The 19,590-nt window shown below is 41.0% G+C and overlaps 1 protein-coding gene across 2 annotated transcripts in view; it reads right to left on the bottom strand.

The window, feature by feature from the left end:
• unc5db (unc-5 netrin receptor Db) overlaps positions 1-19,590 on the bottom strand; it is a 232,721-nt gene that overhangs the window by 119,093 nt on the left and 94,038 nt on the right. The gene's annotated exons all lie outside the window — the stretch shown is intronic.

The following is a 19,590-nucleotide window of genomic DNA, read 5'->3' as shown; positions in this document are numbered from 1 at the left end:
GGTTTATGTTTCTGTCTCCATATGATATGGTAAATATCCAATGCCAAAAACATCTACATTTAAATGGTATTAATATTAATTTGCATATATTTCCACTAATTCCCATAAATTCCTGTTAATTACCACGGAAAGTTTCCACCTCTGAATATTCCCCAAAATGTGCAACCCTAATCTTGATCTTAACCCCTGAGATCTCATTACTTACGCTTTGGGACTGTGCAAAAGCATTTCTAAGAGGTCGCATTATGTATCATTCGCAAGCGGGGAAAAAACAGGAACGAATCCAAGCGCACTGAATTGGAAAACAAAAGAAACCATTTAAAACAACAGAACAAAGTGAAACCATCCACAGCTCTGATGACATCCCTTAAGGAAATGCACAGAGCTTTAGATAGCCTGCTCTCTGAAAACAAAGGTTTGCCAAGCAGAGACATTATGAACATGGCAGTCCAAGCCGCTTATTAGCATTCCAGCTAAGGAAGCAGCAAGCATCTAATATACAGAGCCTTCAGAAAGTATTCATACCGCTTGAATTATTTCACATTTCGTTGTGTTACAGCCTGAATTCAAAATGGATTCAATATTTTTTTCCCCTCACCCATCAACCCACAATACCCCATAATGACAAAGTAAAAAGATGTTTTACAAATATTTGCACATAAATTAAATACAGAAGTATCGCATACGGTCAGGTTCATAAGTATGTGGACAGTGCCACAGTTTGCATCATTTTGGGTCTGTATGCAACCACCACAATGGATCTGAAAGGAAACAATGAAGATGTGCTTGAAGTGTAGACTTTCATCTTTAATTTAAGGCTTTTGTCTAAATTATTGTATGAACCATGTAGGATTTACAACCATTTTTATACATAGCCCCCCAATTTTAGAGGCTCAAAAGTAATGGGACAAACTAACATAATCATAAATTAAATTGTGAGTTTTAATAGTTGGTTGCAAATCTTTTGCAGTCGATGACTGCCTGAAGTCTAGAACCCATAGACATCACCAGATGCTGGGTTTCTTCCCTGGTGATTCTCTGCCAGGCCTTTACTGCAGCTGTCTTCAGTTACTGCTTGTTCTTGGGGCGTTTTGACTTCAGTTTTTCCTTCAGCAAGTAAAACACACGCTCAATTGGTCAGGTGATGTGATTGACTTGGCCATTGCAGAACATTCCACTTCTTTGCCATAAAAAAGTATTGGGTTGCTTTCGCAGAATGCTTCGGGTCATTGTCCATCTGCACTGTGAAGCACTGTCCAATGAGTTTTGAAACATTTGGCTGAATCTGAGCAGACAATATAGCCCTAAACACGTCAGAATTCATCCTGCTGCTTTTGTCAGCAGTCACACCATCAATAAATACAAGTCTGTACTTTCAGCTCATATTCGTTATTTAATTTGAACTCCAATATGCTGTGGTATACAGCTAAAATAATAATAACTGTAACCTGGCCACTCAGGAACATTCACTGTCCTCTTGGTAAGCAACTCCTGCTGAAAGGTGAATTCATCTCCCAGTGTCTGTTGGAAAGCAGACTGAACCAGGTTTTCCTCTAGGATTTCTGCCATGCTTAGCTCCATTCAGTTTATTTTTATTCCTGAAAAACTCCCCAGTCCTTAACAATTACAAGCATATCCATAACATAATGCAGCCACCACTACGTTTGAAAATATGGAGAGTGGTACTCATTAATATGTTGTATTGGATTTGACACAAACATAACCCTTTTTATTCAGGACAAAAAGTGAATTGCTTTGCCACATTTTGTTACAGTTTCACTTCAGTGCCTTGTTGCAAACAGGATGCATGTTTTGGAATATTTTTTTTCTGTACAGGCTTTCTTCTTTTCACTCTGTCAATTAGCTTAGTATTGTGGAGTAACTACAATGTTGTTGATCCATCCTCAGTTTTCTCCTATCACAGCCATTCAAATCTGTAATCAAATCAATTTTTATTTTTCACATACACACGGTTAGCAGATGTTAATGTGAGTGTAGCGAAATGCTTGTGCTTCTAGTTCCGACAGTGCAGTAATATCTCAAAAGTTCTCTAACAATTATATACATGTGATGTAAGATATGTAAACATTATTAAAGTGGCATTATTTAGAGTGCATTGTATAAAGTGACTAGTGATCCATTTATTAAAGTGGCCAGTGATTGGGTCTCAATGTAAGCAGCAGCCTCTCTGAGTTAGTGATTGCTGTTTAGCAGTCTGATGGCCTTGAGAAAAAAAACTGTTTTTCAGTCTCTCGGTCCCAGCTTTGATGCACCTGTACTGACCTCGCCTTCTGGATGGTAGCGGTGTGAACAGGCAGTGGCTCGGGTGGTTGATGTCCTTGATGATCTTTTTGGCATTCCTGTGACATCGGGTGCTGTATGTATCATAGGGGGCAGGTAGTTTGCCCCCGGTGATGCGTTGTGCAGACCTCACCACCCTCTGGAGAGCCTTGCAATTGAGGGCGGTGCAGTTGCCGTACCAGGCTGTGATACAGCCCGACAGGATGCTCTCGATTGTGCATCTGTAGAAGTTCGTCAGGATTTTGGGTGACAAGCCAAATTTCTTCAGCCTCCTTACGTTGAAGAGGCGCTGTTTGCGCCTTGTTCACCACACTGTCTGCGTGAGCGGACCATTTCAGTTTGTCTGTGAGATGTACGCAGAGGAACTTAAAAAACTTTCCACCTTCTCTACTGGAGTCGCTTTCATGTGGATAGGGGGGTGCTCCCTCTGCTGATTCCTGAAGTCCATGATATTCTCCTTTGTTTTGTTGACATTGAGTGAGAGGTTGTTTTCCTGACACACCACTCCGAGTGCCCTCACCTCCTCCCTGTAGGCTGTCTCGTCGTTGTTGGTAATCAAGCCCACTACTGTTGTGTCGTCTGCAAACTTGATGATTGAGTTGGAGGCGTGCATGGCCACACAGTTGTGGGTGAACAGGGAGTACAGGAGGGGGCTGAGCACGCACCCTTGCGGGGCCTCAGTGTTGGGCGTCAGCGAAGTGGAGATGATGTTTTCTACCTTCACCACCTGGGGGCGGCCCGTCAGAAAGTCCAGGACCCAATTGCACAGGGCGGGGTTGAGATCCAGGGCCTCCAGCTTGATGATGAGCTTGAAGGGTACTATGGTGTTGAATGCTGAGCTGTAGTAAATGAACAGGATTTTTACATAGGTATTCCTTTTGTCCAGATGGGATACGTCAGTGTGCAGTGTGATGCCGATTGCGTCATCTGTGGACCTGTTGGGGCGGTATGCAAACTGAAGTGGGTCTAGGGTGGCCGGTAAGGTGGAGGTGATATGATCCTTGACTAGTCTCTCGAAGCACTTCATGATGACAGAAGTGAGTGCTACGGGGCAGTAGTCATTTAGTTCAATTATCTTTTCCTTCTTGGGTACAGGAACCATGGTAGAGTCACCGTATAGGTCGATGTTGTTCTCTGAGGCTGACCGGAACATATTCCAGTCCGTGTGATCAAAACAATCTTAAAGCGTGGCTTCCGATTGGTCGGACCAGCGTTGAATGGTTCTCGTCACTGGTACATCCTGTTTGAGTTTTTGCCCATAAGACGGAAGGAGCGAGATGGAGTCGTGGTCGGATTTGCCGAAGGGAGGGCGGGGGAGGGCTTTCTACGCATCGCGGAAGTTAGAGAAGCAGTGGGCGAGGGTGTTGTGCATGCGCATAGCGCAATCAATATGCTGGAAGAATTTTTGGTAGACTTGTTAAACTCCCCAGCTACAATAATTGCAGTCTCAGGATGTATGGTTTCCAGTTTGCATATAGTCCAGTGAAGTTCCTTGTTGGCTGTCTTGGTGTCTGCTTGTGGGGGAATGTACACAGCTGTGACTATAACTGACGAGAATTCTCTTGGTAGGTAAAATGGCCGGCACTTGTTTGTAAGGAATTCTAGATCGTGTGAGCAGAAGGACTTGAGTTCCTGTATGTTGTTATGATCACACCATGAGTCATTAATCATAAAGCATACACCCCCGCCATTTCCCAGAGAGGTGTTTATCTCTGTCGGCGCAATGCATGGAGAAGCCAGGTGGCTGAACCGATTCCGACAACATTTCCCGAGAGAGCCATGTTTCCGTGAAACAGAGAATGTTACAATCTCGGATGTCTCCCTGGAATGCAACCCTTGCTCAAATTCTCTACCTTGTTGTCAAGAGACTGGACATTGGCTAATAGTATACTCGGGAGCGGTGTACACATCTACGGAGCCTGGCCAGGTGGCCATCCTCTCCAGCAACTGAGTTAGGATGGACACCTGTATCTTTGTAGTGACTGTATGTATTGATACACCTTCCAAAGTATAATTAATAACTTCACCATGCTCAAAAGGATATTCAATTTTCACCCAGCTACCAATAGGTGCCCTTCTTTGCAAGGTATTGGAAAACCTCCCTGGTCTTTGTGATTGAATCTGTGTTTAAAATTGAATGAGTGGGGTACAGATATGAGGTAGTGATTCAAAAATCATGTTAAACACTATTATTGCACAGTGTGACTCCATGCAACATATTATGTGACTTGATTTTTACTCCTGAACTTATTTAGTCTTGCCATAACAAAAGCGTTGAATACTTATTGACTCAAGACATTTCACATTTTAATTTATTAATCATTTGTAAAAATGTCTAAAACCACAACTCCACTTTGACATTATGGGGTATTGCGTGTAGGCCAATGACAAAAAATGTAATCCATTTTAAATTCAGTCTAACATAAAATGTGGAAAAAGTCAAGGGGTGTGAATACTTTCTGAAGGCACCGTACTGTAGTTAAGTAAATAAAGTCACAGATGCCAAATCACTTCTTAACTAAACCAGAACTGATATCTGAGACCTTTGCCGACTATTATAATGTTCTCTATAGAACCTCGGGTACTTGCTCAGATAGGGAAGAATTTAAATAATTTTGGGAAAAGATGGGAATGACAGAGCTACTGTACTTGAAACATTGGCTAAAGAATTAGTAGAACCTATAGCGGATTGAGAAATTGATGGGGTAATTTAAAAAAAGGATCATATTGTTATGTTAACACATTTGATGAAACATTTGAAAATGTGCTAACTCCTCTTCTTCTACAAGCATATCACCACTCCCTAGAGACTGGGAATCTTGCCCCCTCCTGGAGGGATGCAACCATTACAGTAATTTACCAAGAGGGTAAAGACCCAACCCAGTGTAGTTTGCATAGGCCTTTTTCGCTTCTCAACCTCAAAATCTTAACAGCAATCCTAGCCAGATGGGTGAATAAAGTAATTACCTCTATCATACAAGCGGACCACAGGCTTTACCACAGGCCGCTACACAGGTGACAATATTCGTAGGCTCCTCAATGTCATAACCCATGCCCGGGCTACTGGAGGGGAGGCAATGATCTTAACTTTAGATGCAGAAAAAGCGTTTGTTCCCTTGTCCTGGGGAGTCCCGTTTACAACTCTGCAACGCGTTGGGTTTGGGCCTAACTTTTTAAAATGGACTCGGATACTTTAAAATCCACGAGCATTGATAAGGGTGAATGGTCACACGTCGGCGGCCTTCTCCCTAAAGTGCAGCTCCAGGCAAGGATGCTCACTCTCACCACACTTCTTTTCAATTTGTATTGAGTCCTTAGCACAACTGATTAAAGATAAGAATATAACAGGAATTGTGATAGGGGGAAGATTCCACACCGGGTTGAGATACAAAGTGCTTTTAAGTGGCCCAGTGAGGGCACTAAGTACCTGGGAATCTTTATTCCGCTATCACTCTTGTCTTATCCGGTGTCCTGTGTGTATTTAAATATGCTCTCTCTAATTCTCTCTTTCTCTCTTTCTGTCTTTCTCTCGGAGGACCTGAGCCCTAGGACCATGCCTCAGGACTACCTGGTATGATGACTCCTTGCTGTCCCCAGTCCACCTGGCCGTGCTGCTGCTCCAGTTTCAACTGTTCTGCCTGCGGCTATGGAACCCTGACCTGTTCACCGGACGTGCTTGTTGCACCCTCGACAACTACTATGATTATTATTATTTGACCATGCTGGTCATTTATGAACATTTTAACATTTTAACATTTTGACCATGTTCTGTTTTAATATCCACCCTGCACAGCCAGAAGAGGACTGGCCACCCCTCATAGCCTGGTTCCTCTCTAGGTTTCTTCCTAGGTTTTTGGCCTTTCTAGGGAGTTTTTCCTAGGGAGTTTTTCCTAGCCACCGTGCTTCTTTCACATGCTTTGCTTGCTGTTTGGGGTTTTAGGCTGGGTTTCTGTACAGCACTTTGAGAATATCAGCTGATGTACGAAGGGCTATATAAAAATAAATTTGATTTGATTTGATATCACTAGAGTTTATATGGGGGAAACTATGATAAGATAATCCATTGCATTAAAAATTACCTGCGAATAGAGACCTCCACAGATTTTTATTTTATTTTTTATTTCACCTTTATTTAACCAGGTAGGCAAGTTGAGAACAAGTTCTCATTTACAATTGCGACCTGGCCAAGATAAAGCAAAGCAGTTCGACAACATACAAAAACACAGAGTTACACATGGAGTAAAACAACATACAATCAATGATGCAGTAGAAAAATAAAATTAAAATAAAAAAAATAAGACTATATACAATGTGAGCAAATGATGTGAGATAAGGGAGGTAAAGGCAAAAAAATGCCATGGTGGAAAAGTAAATAAAGTATAGCAAGAAAAACACTGGAATGGTAGATTTGTAGTTTGAAGAAAGTTCAGAGATAAAATATAAATAATATGGTGCAAAGGAGCAAAATAAATAAAATAAATAAATACAGTAGGGGAAGAGGTAGTAGTTTGGGCTAAATTATAGATGGGCTATGTACAGGTGCAGTGATCTGTGAGCTGCTCTGACAGCTGGTGCTTAAAGCTAGTGAGGGAGATAAGTGTTTCCAGTTTCAGAGATTTTTGTAGTTCGTTCCAGTCATTGGCAGCAGAGATTGTTGTATGTGTTTCAAATGCTTCCTGTACAAATCCCCAAATCTACATTCAATATGCTTGACCGCCTGACTTCCAGATTTATATGGCAAGGTAGACGCCCAAGAGTAAGATATAAAACATTACAGCTTCCTAAATCAGTGGGAGGCTTGGCACTTCCAAATGTAAGGTTTTACTTTTGGGCAGCGCAGTTAAAACCAATGACAGCTTGGGTTACTGACAGTATGGAAACATGCTGGCCAAGCATAGAGAAATTTGAATGCATGTCAACAGGGGATTTCGAGGTTGCCTTTTATGGATATGTCTGTAAAGAACTATAGAATGAATGAATGGACTGCATGAATTAATGACATCTGCAGTTGGCAACACATCCCTTACGGGATTAATTGATACAAAAACCAACAATAATTCACTATGATAATTCAGTAATAATTCTTCCAGTGTTCTGTGCAGTGGACACCGCATAAAGAGTGAGACAGAAATCAATACATAAATATGGTTATCAAAGCAATAATTATAACCCCAGAGCAGTAAAAATAATAAAAATAAATACAGGTAAATAAATACAGAAAAAAGAAACAAAAGGCGTTTGAACCCCGTCTGGCACAAGGAGAAGATTCAAGTGTGAGACAAGCGTACACACAATCAATCAATCAATCAATCAATCAATCAATATATATATATATATATATATATATACTGCTCAAAAAAATAAAGTGAACACTTAAACAACACATCCTAGATCTGAATGAAAGAAATAATCTTATTAAATACTTTTTTCTTTACATAGTTGAATGTGCTGACAACAAAATCACACAAAAATAATCAATGGAAATCCAATTTACCAACCCATGGAGGTCTGGATTTGGAGTCACACTCAAAATTAAAGTGGAAAACCACACTACAGGCTGATCCAACTTTGATGTAATGTCCTTAAAACAAGTCAAAATGAGGCTCAGTAGTGTGTGTGGCCTCCACGTGCCTGTATGACCTCCCTACAATGCCTGGGCATGCTCCTGATGAGGTGGCGGATGGTCTCCTGAGGGATCTCCTCCCAGACCTGGACTAAAGCATCCGCCAACTCCTGGACAGTCTGTGGTGCAACGTGGCGTTGGTGGATGGAGCGAGACATGATGTCCCAGATGTGCTCAATTGGATTCAGGTCTGGGGAACGGGCGGGCCAGTCCATACCATCAATGCCTTCCTCTTGCAGGAACTGCTGACACACTCCAGCCACATGAGGTCTAGCATTGTCTTGCATTAGGAGGAACCCAGGGCCAACCACACCAGCATATGGTCTCACAAGGGGTCTGAGGATCTCATCTCGGTACCTAATGGCAGTCAGGCTACCTCTGGTGAGCACATGGAGGGCTGTGCGGCCCCCCAAAGAAATGCCACCCCACACCATGACTGACCCACCGCCAAACCGGTCATGCTGGAGGATGTTGCAGGCAGCAGAACGTTCTCCACGGCGTCTCCAGACTCTGTCACGTCTGTCACTTTCTCAGTGTGAACCTGCTTTCATCTGTGAAGAGCACAGGGCGCCAGTGGCGAATTTGCCAATCTTGGTGTTCTCTGGCAAATGCCAAACGTCCTGCACGGTGTTGGGCTGTAAGCACAACCCCCACCTGTGGACGTCGTGCCCTCATACCACCCTCATGGAGTCTGTTTCTGACCGTTTGAGCAGACACATGCACATTTGTGGCCTGCTGGAGGTCATTTTGCAGGGCTCTGGCAGTGCTCCTCCTGCTCCTCCTTGCACAAAGGTGGAGGTAGCGGTCCTGCTGCTGGGTTGTTGCCCTCCTACGACCTCCTCCACGTCTCCTGATGTACTGGCCTGTCTCCTGGTAGCGCCTCCATGCTCTGGACACTACGCTGACAGACACAGCAAACCTTCTTGCCACAGCTCGCATTGATGTGCCATCCTGGATGAGCTGCACTACCTGAGCCACTTGTGTGGGTTGTAGATTACGTCTCATGCTACCACTAGAGTGAAAGCACCGCCAGCATTCAAAAGTGACCAAAACATCAACCAGGAAGCATAGGAACTGAGAAGTGGTCTGTGGTCCCCACCTGCAGAACCACTCCTTTATTGGGGGTGTCTTGCTAATTGCCTATAATTTCCACCTGTTGTCTATTCCATTTGCACAACAGCATGTGAAATGTATTGTCAATCAGTGTTGCTTCCTAAGTGGACAGTTTGATTTCACAGAAGTGTGATTGACTTGGAGTTACATTGTGTTGTTTAAGTGTTCCCTTTATTTTTTTGAGCAGTGTATATACACATACACTTGCCATTTGCTCTATAGGACCTGAAATATTTTTATATTTATATAGGTAGCCCTTTTTCTTTTATTCCAGGCTATATCGAAAAACTCTACAAAAGGAAATACACAAATGGACAAAAAACATTTCAGTTTCTCCTCATGGCTCTGTCACATAATGGCAGGGTATAAAGTGCATTTGGAAAGTATTTCAGACCCTTTGACTTTTTCCACATGTTGTTACGTTCCAATCCTCATTCTAAAATGGATTAAATTGTTTTTCCCCTCATCAATCTACACAAAGTGACAAAGCAAAAACATTTTTTAGAAATTTTAGCAAATTTATTAAAAATAAAAAACTTAAGTATCACATTTACCTAAGTATTCAGACCCTTTACTCAGAACTTTGTTGAAGCACTTTTGGCAGCGATTACAGCCTCAAGTCTTTTTGGGTATGACACTACAAGCTTAGCACACCTGTATTTGGGGAGTTTCTCCCCTTCCTCTCCGCAAATCCGTCGTTGCCAAAGCGTCGCTGCACTATCAACTGTGGGATTTTCTTTTTATACAAATAAAATAAAATCTACAAACATGTTTTCACTTTGTCATTATGCGGTATTGTTTGTAAAGTGATGAAGAAAAATATTTATTTAATACATTTTAGAATAAGCTTGTAACATAAGAAAATGTGGAAAAAGTCAAAGGGTCTCAAAACTTTCCGAATGCACTGGCTATCCCTTATTCAGGGGAGGCACCTTGAAGTCATTTGAGAAAATCCCTAGAACAGACTTCTTTAGGTTTCTACATAACAGGAATTTCCTTAAACATAAGCAACGCTCGCGGGAAGGTAATATCTTGTATTTATCAGACACTGCTATCCATGGAACCGAATTGCTCCCTCCTTGTAAAAAGGAATTGGGAAGCTAAAATACAGCAGGAAATACAAGTAGAGACATGGGATGAAATCTGCTCTGAGGCCTACCTAGTTACCTGTTCAAACACCTGGAGGAAATTTTAACGGAACTTGATTACAAGATTATTTAGAACACCACATATAACAGGCAAAATGGTTGTAGTAGTAGCTGTTGGAGGAACAAGTGAGCAACTATGCACATACATTCTGGTCATGTCCAAAGTTGAAAGTGTATTGGGATGACGTTTATACAGCTTTACATGAAGTGTACCATGTAGAAATACCACAACACCACCTGGTGGCTCTCCTGGGGGCAATTCCAGAGGGCAGAGATAAGAGGTCAGAACTATCTTTTGCAGATTTTGCTCACAGCCTCCATAAATGGCAGTAAAATGAATTACATTTATTACAAGATGGAGCCCAGTAATGACACTATTAATGTCATGAAATAAAGCACCCAAGTATTTAATCATATAGAAAATCTACATTTAATATAACAGGCTTTTAAAATTCTATATTTATAATTCAAATATCAAAAGATTCAAAAAGAAAAGATACTAAATGTACTTTTGTCATGTAACGACCCAGTGCCATCATTACACTCATGGTTTAAGGGTAAATCTAAAGTTTCTCAATTAATATTTTTTTGTATGTCAACTGTCAAAAGGTTTAATCTTCGTAGTGAGTCTTTCATACAGTACGTTTCATATAAACAGAGCTTTATTTCGCTGTAGAACTTTAGAATCATTGAGCCTGAAGTTGTTGACCTTCATGCCAGTTCAGCTTAATACTACACGCCACGACAACTGGCAGCGTTGCTATGATGTTCTCGGCCAATAACTAGCTGTTATTGGCCGAGAACTGAAACTGCCTATTAAAGTAGTTTTTGACATAATGGGAAGCAGGAACGAGATTTCTCTAGCATGACAGACAGAGATGTTCTCAGAGACAAAGGTTGCATCCTAAATTGCATCTTCTAGTGACTTATTTCGCACCTTATAGTACACTACTTTTGACTAGAACCCATAAAAGTAGTGCACTATGATCGGGAATAGGGTACCATTTGAGCCACACCCAGAGCTTTAAAAGCCTGGGTTATAATGTGTCTGCTGCCTAGACAGCTCTGCCCACAGGGTTTCTCATCCTGAAGGTTAACATGGTGGTGGAGTCAGTGGTGGAAACATTCAACATCACCTACTGTACAGTTAGCCACAGACACAGGCCTCATTTACATCTTCACAAGACCACATCGACTGCTGCATGGCAGATTGTGGATACAGGTTCAGGCTCCCATCCACCTTCATGTATTTTATAGGTATCCTAAGGTATGTGTCATAGGTATACTAAGCAGAGGAAGCTGGTGGGAGGAGCTATAGAAGGACAAGCTCATAGTAATGGTTGGAATGCAGTGGTGGAAAAAGGACCCAACTGTCATACTTGAGTAAAAGTAAAGATACCTTAATAGAAAATGACTCAAGTAAAAGTGAAAGTCACCCAGTAAAATACTACTTAATAAGTAAAAGTCTAAAAGTATTTGGTTGTAAATATAGTTAAGTATCATAAGTAAATGTAATTGCTAAAATATACTTAAAAATCAAAAGTAAAATTATGAATCATTTAAAATTCCTTAAATTAAGCAAAGCAGATGGCACAATTGTCTTTTTTTCTCTATATTACGGATGGCCAGGGGCACACTCCAACACAAACGAAGCATTTGTGTTTAGTGAGTCTGCCAGATCAGAGGCAGTAGGGATGACTAGGGATGTTATCTTGATAAGTGCGTGAATTGGACCATTTTCTGTCCTGCTAATCATAAAAATTGTAACGAGTACTTTCAGGTATTATTTTCCTTAGGAATATAGTAAAGTAAAAGTTGTCAAAAAATAAATAGTAAAGTAAAGTACAGATACCCCAAAAAACTACTTAAGTAGTACTTTGAAGTATTTTTACTTAAGTACTTTACACCACTTGGAATGGAATAATGGAATGTAGTTAAATGTGGTTTCCATGTTTGATACCATTCCATTAATTCCATACTAGTCATTACAATGAACCCATCCACCTACAGCTCCTCCCAGTAGCCAGATACTAAGGTATTTGTGTCATCTCCAGAAGACCACATCAACTGCTGGTCTGGCAGATCATGGATATAACTGTATAGAGGTCAGGTTAAGGGGTTTACTTACACACAATATATCGGTTCAAATCCACATTGGATTCACCTTGTCATATACTTCGTTCCATCCACACCATCATCTAGGTATACTAAGGTACAGTTGTGCCATAGGTATCCTTAACCCCACGCTGTTATACTTCCTAGACCTGGCAGAACATTGGATATCAAGGTTCACCCTAGAGTGCCTACTGTACAGTGCATACCGGTACATAGAAATAAGTCTCTTACTGATTCTGCCTCTGCCCTGTGAACCATGTTAGAAGTAACTACTGATTAGAAATTTGAAAGCAAATCTCATTGCCAAGTTAAAAATAGGTTAAAAGTGCACTGAGGGACTGACAGTCTGATCTTCTCCGGGCACTATCCGTTTCACTTATCTGCGACCATGCAACAGGAAAAGACTTAGAGACAACACTGATTTATTTGTGACGGCACAGCTCTATATGAGCTTAAGTCACTTTTTTTATGTCCAATTTATCAAATAATTTCTGGGTACAAATGAAGTCCCTAACTGTGATTGTTTTCAATAAAAATTATCAAAAATAAACAAAAATAGCTTCTTAGCAAAGAGCAATTTCTCAAGCAAAACTTTTGCTAGGACTGTCTGGAAGTTGTCTGAGTGGGGAGAGGAAAACGAAAACTAGCTGTTATTGGCCGAGAGTTTTGGAACACTCTTTCTTATTGGTCAATTAACTAATTTACCACCAGGTGATGTCACCAGGCAGGCCAACACCTCATCCCACCAAAACAGGCTGAAATTTCAGCCGGTCTTTTCAAATAGCTCTTACACTATTATAATTATTTTCACAATTTTACAGTATTATTCCAACCTCATTGTGGAAATATATATAAAAACACAGGAAAATCACATCTATAAGGAAAATCATAGATATAAAACCCAGGAAAATCATGTTTTTGACAGCACGGTAGTTGGATGAAACATGGGAGTTATGCTGCTTTAAAAGTTTATAAACTTGTAAACCCACTTACTAGAGAAAAGGAGAAAAGTACTAGCTAAATTCAGGGCAGCAATGTTTTTGAGAGCTGAAACAACACTTTTGCAGTTGTCCACAGTTATATCTTTCCAAAATTCTGTGATAGAAAACAGTATCTATATACCCACCAGGGAGGCCCCCATTCTGTTATAGACTGAATCATGTGACACGACAGACCAATTAGTACTCATCTCTTGGGCATGTCCAAACTCACCATAATCTCAGCCAATCATGGCTAGCCAGGATGGATCCTGTCCTTCTGCCTATATAGCTCAGTGCTTTTCTCCTTGACTTTAATTGTTTTATTCACATTTCCAGAATAAAGCACATTCAAGCAATTAAGGCACAAACAGCCCTACTGTGAAGTAGTAATGAGCATCAAATGCCTAGGATCATATAACCAGTCAAAGTTTTCACTGACACAAGCCTGCTTTTTGATCTTCAATAGCAAAATATCACGAGCTTTGCTAATTTCTTGAGAGTTTTTTAATTTGGCACAAGGTACCTACAGAAGGTGACATTCTTCACACCACCCATCGAGTCACAACTGGTGCCGTTGTTGTTGTTCTCTCTCCTCTCTGTCAGAACTCAGCGTCTCTCGGCAGTCAGGTCAACGGTGAAATTAATTACACACTCACAGGTGTACAGATCTCACTGCAAACACGATGAGATCAACACAAACCTAATCTATTGCTGGTCAGCATCAAGCTACATACAGTAAGATGAATAAAACACACCATTATCTCTGGCTATCATCTCTCTTTTGTCTCTGCTGCTCCACTTTGCAGAGAAGAGAGTGAATCTGCTGACTGCCTTCGATGTGCAGCAGCTTGATATTAGAAGCAAAAAGGCATTTGCTTTTCTCCCTGCATGTGATGAAACCCCCCATTGCAATTATATATTCAACTATCATGTACTCCCTTATGTATTCACTAATGAATACATAAAGTTGAAGTAGGAAGTTTACATACACTTGGGTTGGAATCATTAAAACTCGTTTTTCAACCACTCCACAAATTTCTTGTTAACAAACTATAGCTTTGGCAAATCGGTTAGAACATCTACTTTGTGCATGACACAAGTTATTTTTCCAACAATTGTTTACAGATAGATTATTTCACTTATAATTCACTGTATCACAATTCCAGTGGGTCAGAAGTTTACATACACTAAGTTGACTGTGCCTTTAAACAGCTTGGAAAATTCCAGGAAATTATGTCATGGCTTTAGAAGCTTCTGATAGGCTAATTGACATCATTTGAGTCAATTGGAGGTATACCTGTGGGTGTATTTCAAGGCCTACCTTCAAACTCAGAGCCTCTTTGCTTCACATCATGGGAAAATCAAAAGAAATCAGCCAAGACCTCAGAAAAAAAATTGTAGACCTTCACAAGTCTGGTTCAACCTTGGGAGCAATTTCCAAATGCCTGAAGGTACCACGTTCATCTGTACAAACAAAAGTACGCAAGTATAAACACCATGGGGCCACGCAGCCATCATACCGCTCATGATGGAGACGCGTTCTGTCTCCTAGAGATTAACATACTTTGGTGCGAAAAGTGCAAATCAATCCCAGAACAACAGCAAAGGACCTTGTGAAGATGCTGGAGGAAACAGGTACAAAAGTATTTATACCCACAGTAAAACGAGTCCTATATCAATATAACCTGAAAGACTGCTCAGCAAGGACGAAGCCACTGCTCCAAAACCGGCATAAAAAAGCCAGACTACAGTTTGCAACTGCACATGGGGACATTTTGGAGAAATGTCCTCTGGTCTGATGAAACAAAAATAGAACTGTTTGGCCATAATGACCATTGTTATGTTTGGAGGAAAAAAGTGGAAGTTTGCAAGCCGAAGAACACCATCCCAACAGTGAAGCACGGGGGTGGCAGCATCATGTTGTGGGGTTGCTTTGCTGCAGGAGGGACTGGTGCAGTTCACAAAATAATGGCCTCATGAGGAAGGAAAATTATGTGGATATATTGAAGCAACATCTCAAGACATCAGTCAGGAAGTTAAAGCTTGGTCGCAAATGGGTCTTCCAAATGGACAATGACCCCAAGCATACTTCCAAAGTTGTGGAAATGGCTTAAGGACAACAAAGTCAAGGTATTGGAGTGGCCATCACAAAGCCCTGACCTCATCCTATAGAAAATTTGTGGGCAGAACTGAAAAAGCGTGTGTGAGCAAGGAGGCCTACACACCAGACTCAGTTACACCAGCTCTGTCTGGAGGAATGGGCAAAATTCACCAAACTTATTGTGGGAAGCTTGTGGAAGGCTACCTGAAACTTTTGACCCAAGTTAAACAATTTAAAGGCAATGCTACCAAATACTAATTGAGTGTATGTAAACTTCTGACTCACTGGGATGTGATGAAATAAATAAAAGCTGAAATAAATCATTCTCTCTACTATTATTCTGACATTTCACATTCTTAAAATAAAATGGTGATCCTAACTGACCTAAGTCAGGGAATTTTTACTCGGATTAAATGTCATGAATTGTGAAAAACAGTTCAAATGTATTTGGCTAAGGTGTATGTAAACTTCCGACTTCAACTGTACATGCATACATACTGTGCATCAGCAATAATTGTAATACAAAATAGGACATATTAAACTAAACTAGCATGAAATATTGTCCAAATAAAATATTTTATGGAGAAATGCAGACTAACCTTGCAATTAATTCCAAAAATATTTGTCTTTACAACAAAATAGACATCCATGATAACAGTTATGGATGAGATAAAAAAAATGTTGTATTTAAAGAAACACTATGGTTCATTTCTAAAAACACTTCATTACCGACTTCAACAATAGGCTCAAGCATTGACAGATTCTTTACATTCATTAAGGATCCCAACAGATCTATTACAGAGAAAAGGAGTTTCTTCCTGTTCATTAAAAAAGAGCAGACCCCATTATTCATGATAACGCATCTCGCTGATGTTACATGAATAACATTACATCCATCCTTTGTCTGTCAGTGCTTGCTCTGTTACTGCTAAGTTTCATGGAAAATTATCAGCAAACCCTTTACTTCTCTCATATGAATACATAATGTGTCAGACCTCTGATGAATACTTGTAAATGTTTGTACTGTCCTGAGTTCACTGATTAATACACATATGTACAAGTTACACACAATATACCATATGTACCTTTTTCAAAAACGGAATATATGTTACCAACAGGGAAGTTAAGAGAAGGTGCACTTGTTGATAACTGTCACAAAAAACAGCAACATTGGCTGCAGTGCAAGAAACTCAATTTTAAGGCCAGAAAAGCCAGTTTCTAAGATGTAGAAAACATTGGCAGGGCATATAAAAAAAATAAAAGATCAAGTCCACCCCCAACCCAAGGAAAACATGGCAGAAACAGAATAGGAGATGCAGCTCTCTTTTCACAGGAGTGGGCCTCTGATCCTTGAGCTGAAGGAGCTTTGCTCTCTCCAGACACGCTTCCTGCACACGCAGCATTACAAGTGAACTCAAGCCTGATTGGAAAGGACAGGCTGGCAGACAGAGCCAGCCAAAGGAGAGGAGAGGAGCTCAGGACACAGTGCACAGTACCTACACTGGGCTGGTATTCTCCTCGCATCCTGTCAGGGACACCAGTGTGATGGGCTCGGGTTGAACTGTACTGGCAACAGAGACAGACGCCACACCTCACTTGCAGCAGTAGCCCAGATAAAATCTGGACATGAAGACTTGGGGAGTTCAGACAGATGAGTGGTTCTGAGGTGCCAACGTGGCAGTGAGTAATGAGAATCAAAAGACACCTCTGAATATGTCCCAGTTGCTCCAGCAGGTTAGCCTTGTCCCTGGGAAAGACATCTTAATGTCTTAAGAAAATATCCCTCAACAGAGGAATGGACCTCTCTCTCTCCCTAGTGAGGAGTGAGACAGGCAGACAGAGAGGCGAGGACGCAGACAGCTAGACCTGACTGCTGAACAGATAACCTGCTCTCCCTGCAGTTTTCCCTCTACTACAGAACAGAGGACACGGTCAAAAGGAGGGCTTGACACAGTGCCTTTGAAGACTAATGGCATTATGGTTTCAACCAGGCAGCTGGTTATTCGGGGCGAGGGGGAGCGAGCGAGAAGCGGGAGGAGTGCATTATTAAGTGTAATGAATGTCAGCCAGCGCATCCAAGTTGTCTGACACATCAGGTGCCAATTATATTGGCAGGCCCATTTTCCCCCTCATCCACTCTATAGCTCTGAGGAGAGTCTTCTTTGGCATACCTGACATCTGCCTCATTAGCTGGGACAGACGGACAGACGGAGCAGGCTGGCCGCTGTGCTCCATGCCCGCCCCAGGCCTCCCTGGGCCTTCACAGGGGCGCAGGGAGACTATCCACTTTTTCAAACTCCTCCACTTAGCTCAGCTCTCTTACCTATTATTGATGAGGTGAATGGAGGACGTGGTGGAATATTAATTAGAGACAGAGGGAAAAGAGTGACATTTGAGGTAATTATAGTATTTTGTCCAAAATGGCACCCTACCCCCTATATAGTGCATTACATTTGACCAGGGCCCATTGGGCTCTGGTCAAAAGTATTGCACAATATAGAGAATAGGGTGCCATTTGGGACGCAGTCGTACTGGTACGTGCTGTAGCTGTAGTGGTCCCTTGGTTTGGTATCACAAGCAGGGCAGGTTGTTCATTAGTCAACATCTATGGTGTTTTCGTATCAGATATTCATAAAATGGTAAATAAAGCATTCATGGGTATCGTTGCCTCAGGTGTTTCGGAGCAAACACTATTGATTTTGTGAAGCTTTTGCAAAATAATGGTCACAGATGTGTCAAGGCATTCATCAGATTGTATCAATGAGTTCAATGGTGTTTTCTATCAGATAATAAGCTGTTCTCTCTGATAATTATATGCACTGACTGATCTCAAAGGTATTATAAAACGGGTTGCAGCCAAGCCAGGCATTCATACATTTCATCTCTCCCAGAAGAAAATGTGCCTAGACATTATTTCCACATGCTTATCGGCTAGCATTTGGTTCAGCGGGGGTTAATAAGCCTTGTCGTGTTTCTACCTGGCCTGCACAACATCTTGTAGTATTTTTTGTGATCTCCATTGTGCCATGAATATGAACGTGACGAGACCGACATCTTCTCTGAGCCAGGCGTATAATTATCAGGATCTTTATAATGGACATATTCAAAGAAATGGCAATATAGAAGGTAAAACAAATGAAAATGCACAGTTCGCTGTCATTTCAGTTGCTTTATGTTATTGTGTGTTAGCTTGCCTTTAGTTGGCTAGCTAGCTAGCAAATGAGAAGTGACGTTAGCCTAGCTATCCTCCATAACTATATTATTTACTTGACAATCAGCTGCTTTTTTCCTATTTATACATTATTTATCAAATCCTTATTTGCTGAGGTTCTTGTTGCCTATTTCTAAATTATTTATTAAATCATTATTTGTTTATTGGTGCTCGTCTCTCATCATCATTGAACCTCTGCTAGCTAGCTGGCTACATGCCAATGCTTTTTTTATCATAGCAATGTATAATGAATAAAATAAATAGAATGAACGACTGGGTCAAAACATACCAAAACAATTTATGACCAGCATGTTTGGATAGCAACTTCAGAACCTCAGAGTTAACAACTGGCTTTTGCCTGGACTAAATTGTCTGATGGAAGTACGATATAAAACCAATTTACTCATTAAAATAATGTTTTTAATGAAAACATGAAGTTAATCATCGAATTTTTTTTATGTTGGCAACCGTTTTATACAAGCGGTTTATAAAAGCAGTTTTATAAAAGCAGTTGCCAACTGCTTCGCCATGGGCCTAACAACAGGAAAGATGGCGTTGTACTGGATTGGGCCACTGTTTTACAATCTCCGACCCAATTTTGCTATTTTGTCTTTATTTTGACTTTATTTTCACAAAATGTATCCGCTATCATTTCTTACAACCGACAAGAACTTATGAACATCAGATCGGCAGTTACCTCAATTCTGGCTTCAACTTTGACTCATCTGCCCTTTCTGTAATTCCGACTCAATTTTCGTACTGTATTACCCAAAAGGAAACGCCGGCATAACAGAGCCAAAAGAAGGGGGATCCTAGCGAGATTAAGGCAAAGGGAAAACTGGCAAACTCTTCCCTTCATTCTACTAATAAGATGGATGACCTTCGATCGCGGATTTGCTACCAACAGCAATATTCTCTGCTTTTCTGAAAAATGGCACTTACTGAACTGTACAAGGCTATAAACAAGCAGGAAAACCTTCATCCGGAGGCTGCTTTTC

The sequence above is a fragment of the Salmo salar genome, chromosome 24 (assembly GCF_965601325.2).
Source record: "Salmo salar chromosome 24, fSalSal1, whole genome shotgun sequence".
Classification (NCBI taxonomy): Eukaryota; Metazoa; Chordata; class Actinopteri; order Salmoniformes; family Salmonidae; genus Salmo; species Salmo salar.
Note: the sequence above shows the minus strand (reverse complement) of the source record. Positions and strands in the feature narration are given on the sequence as shown.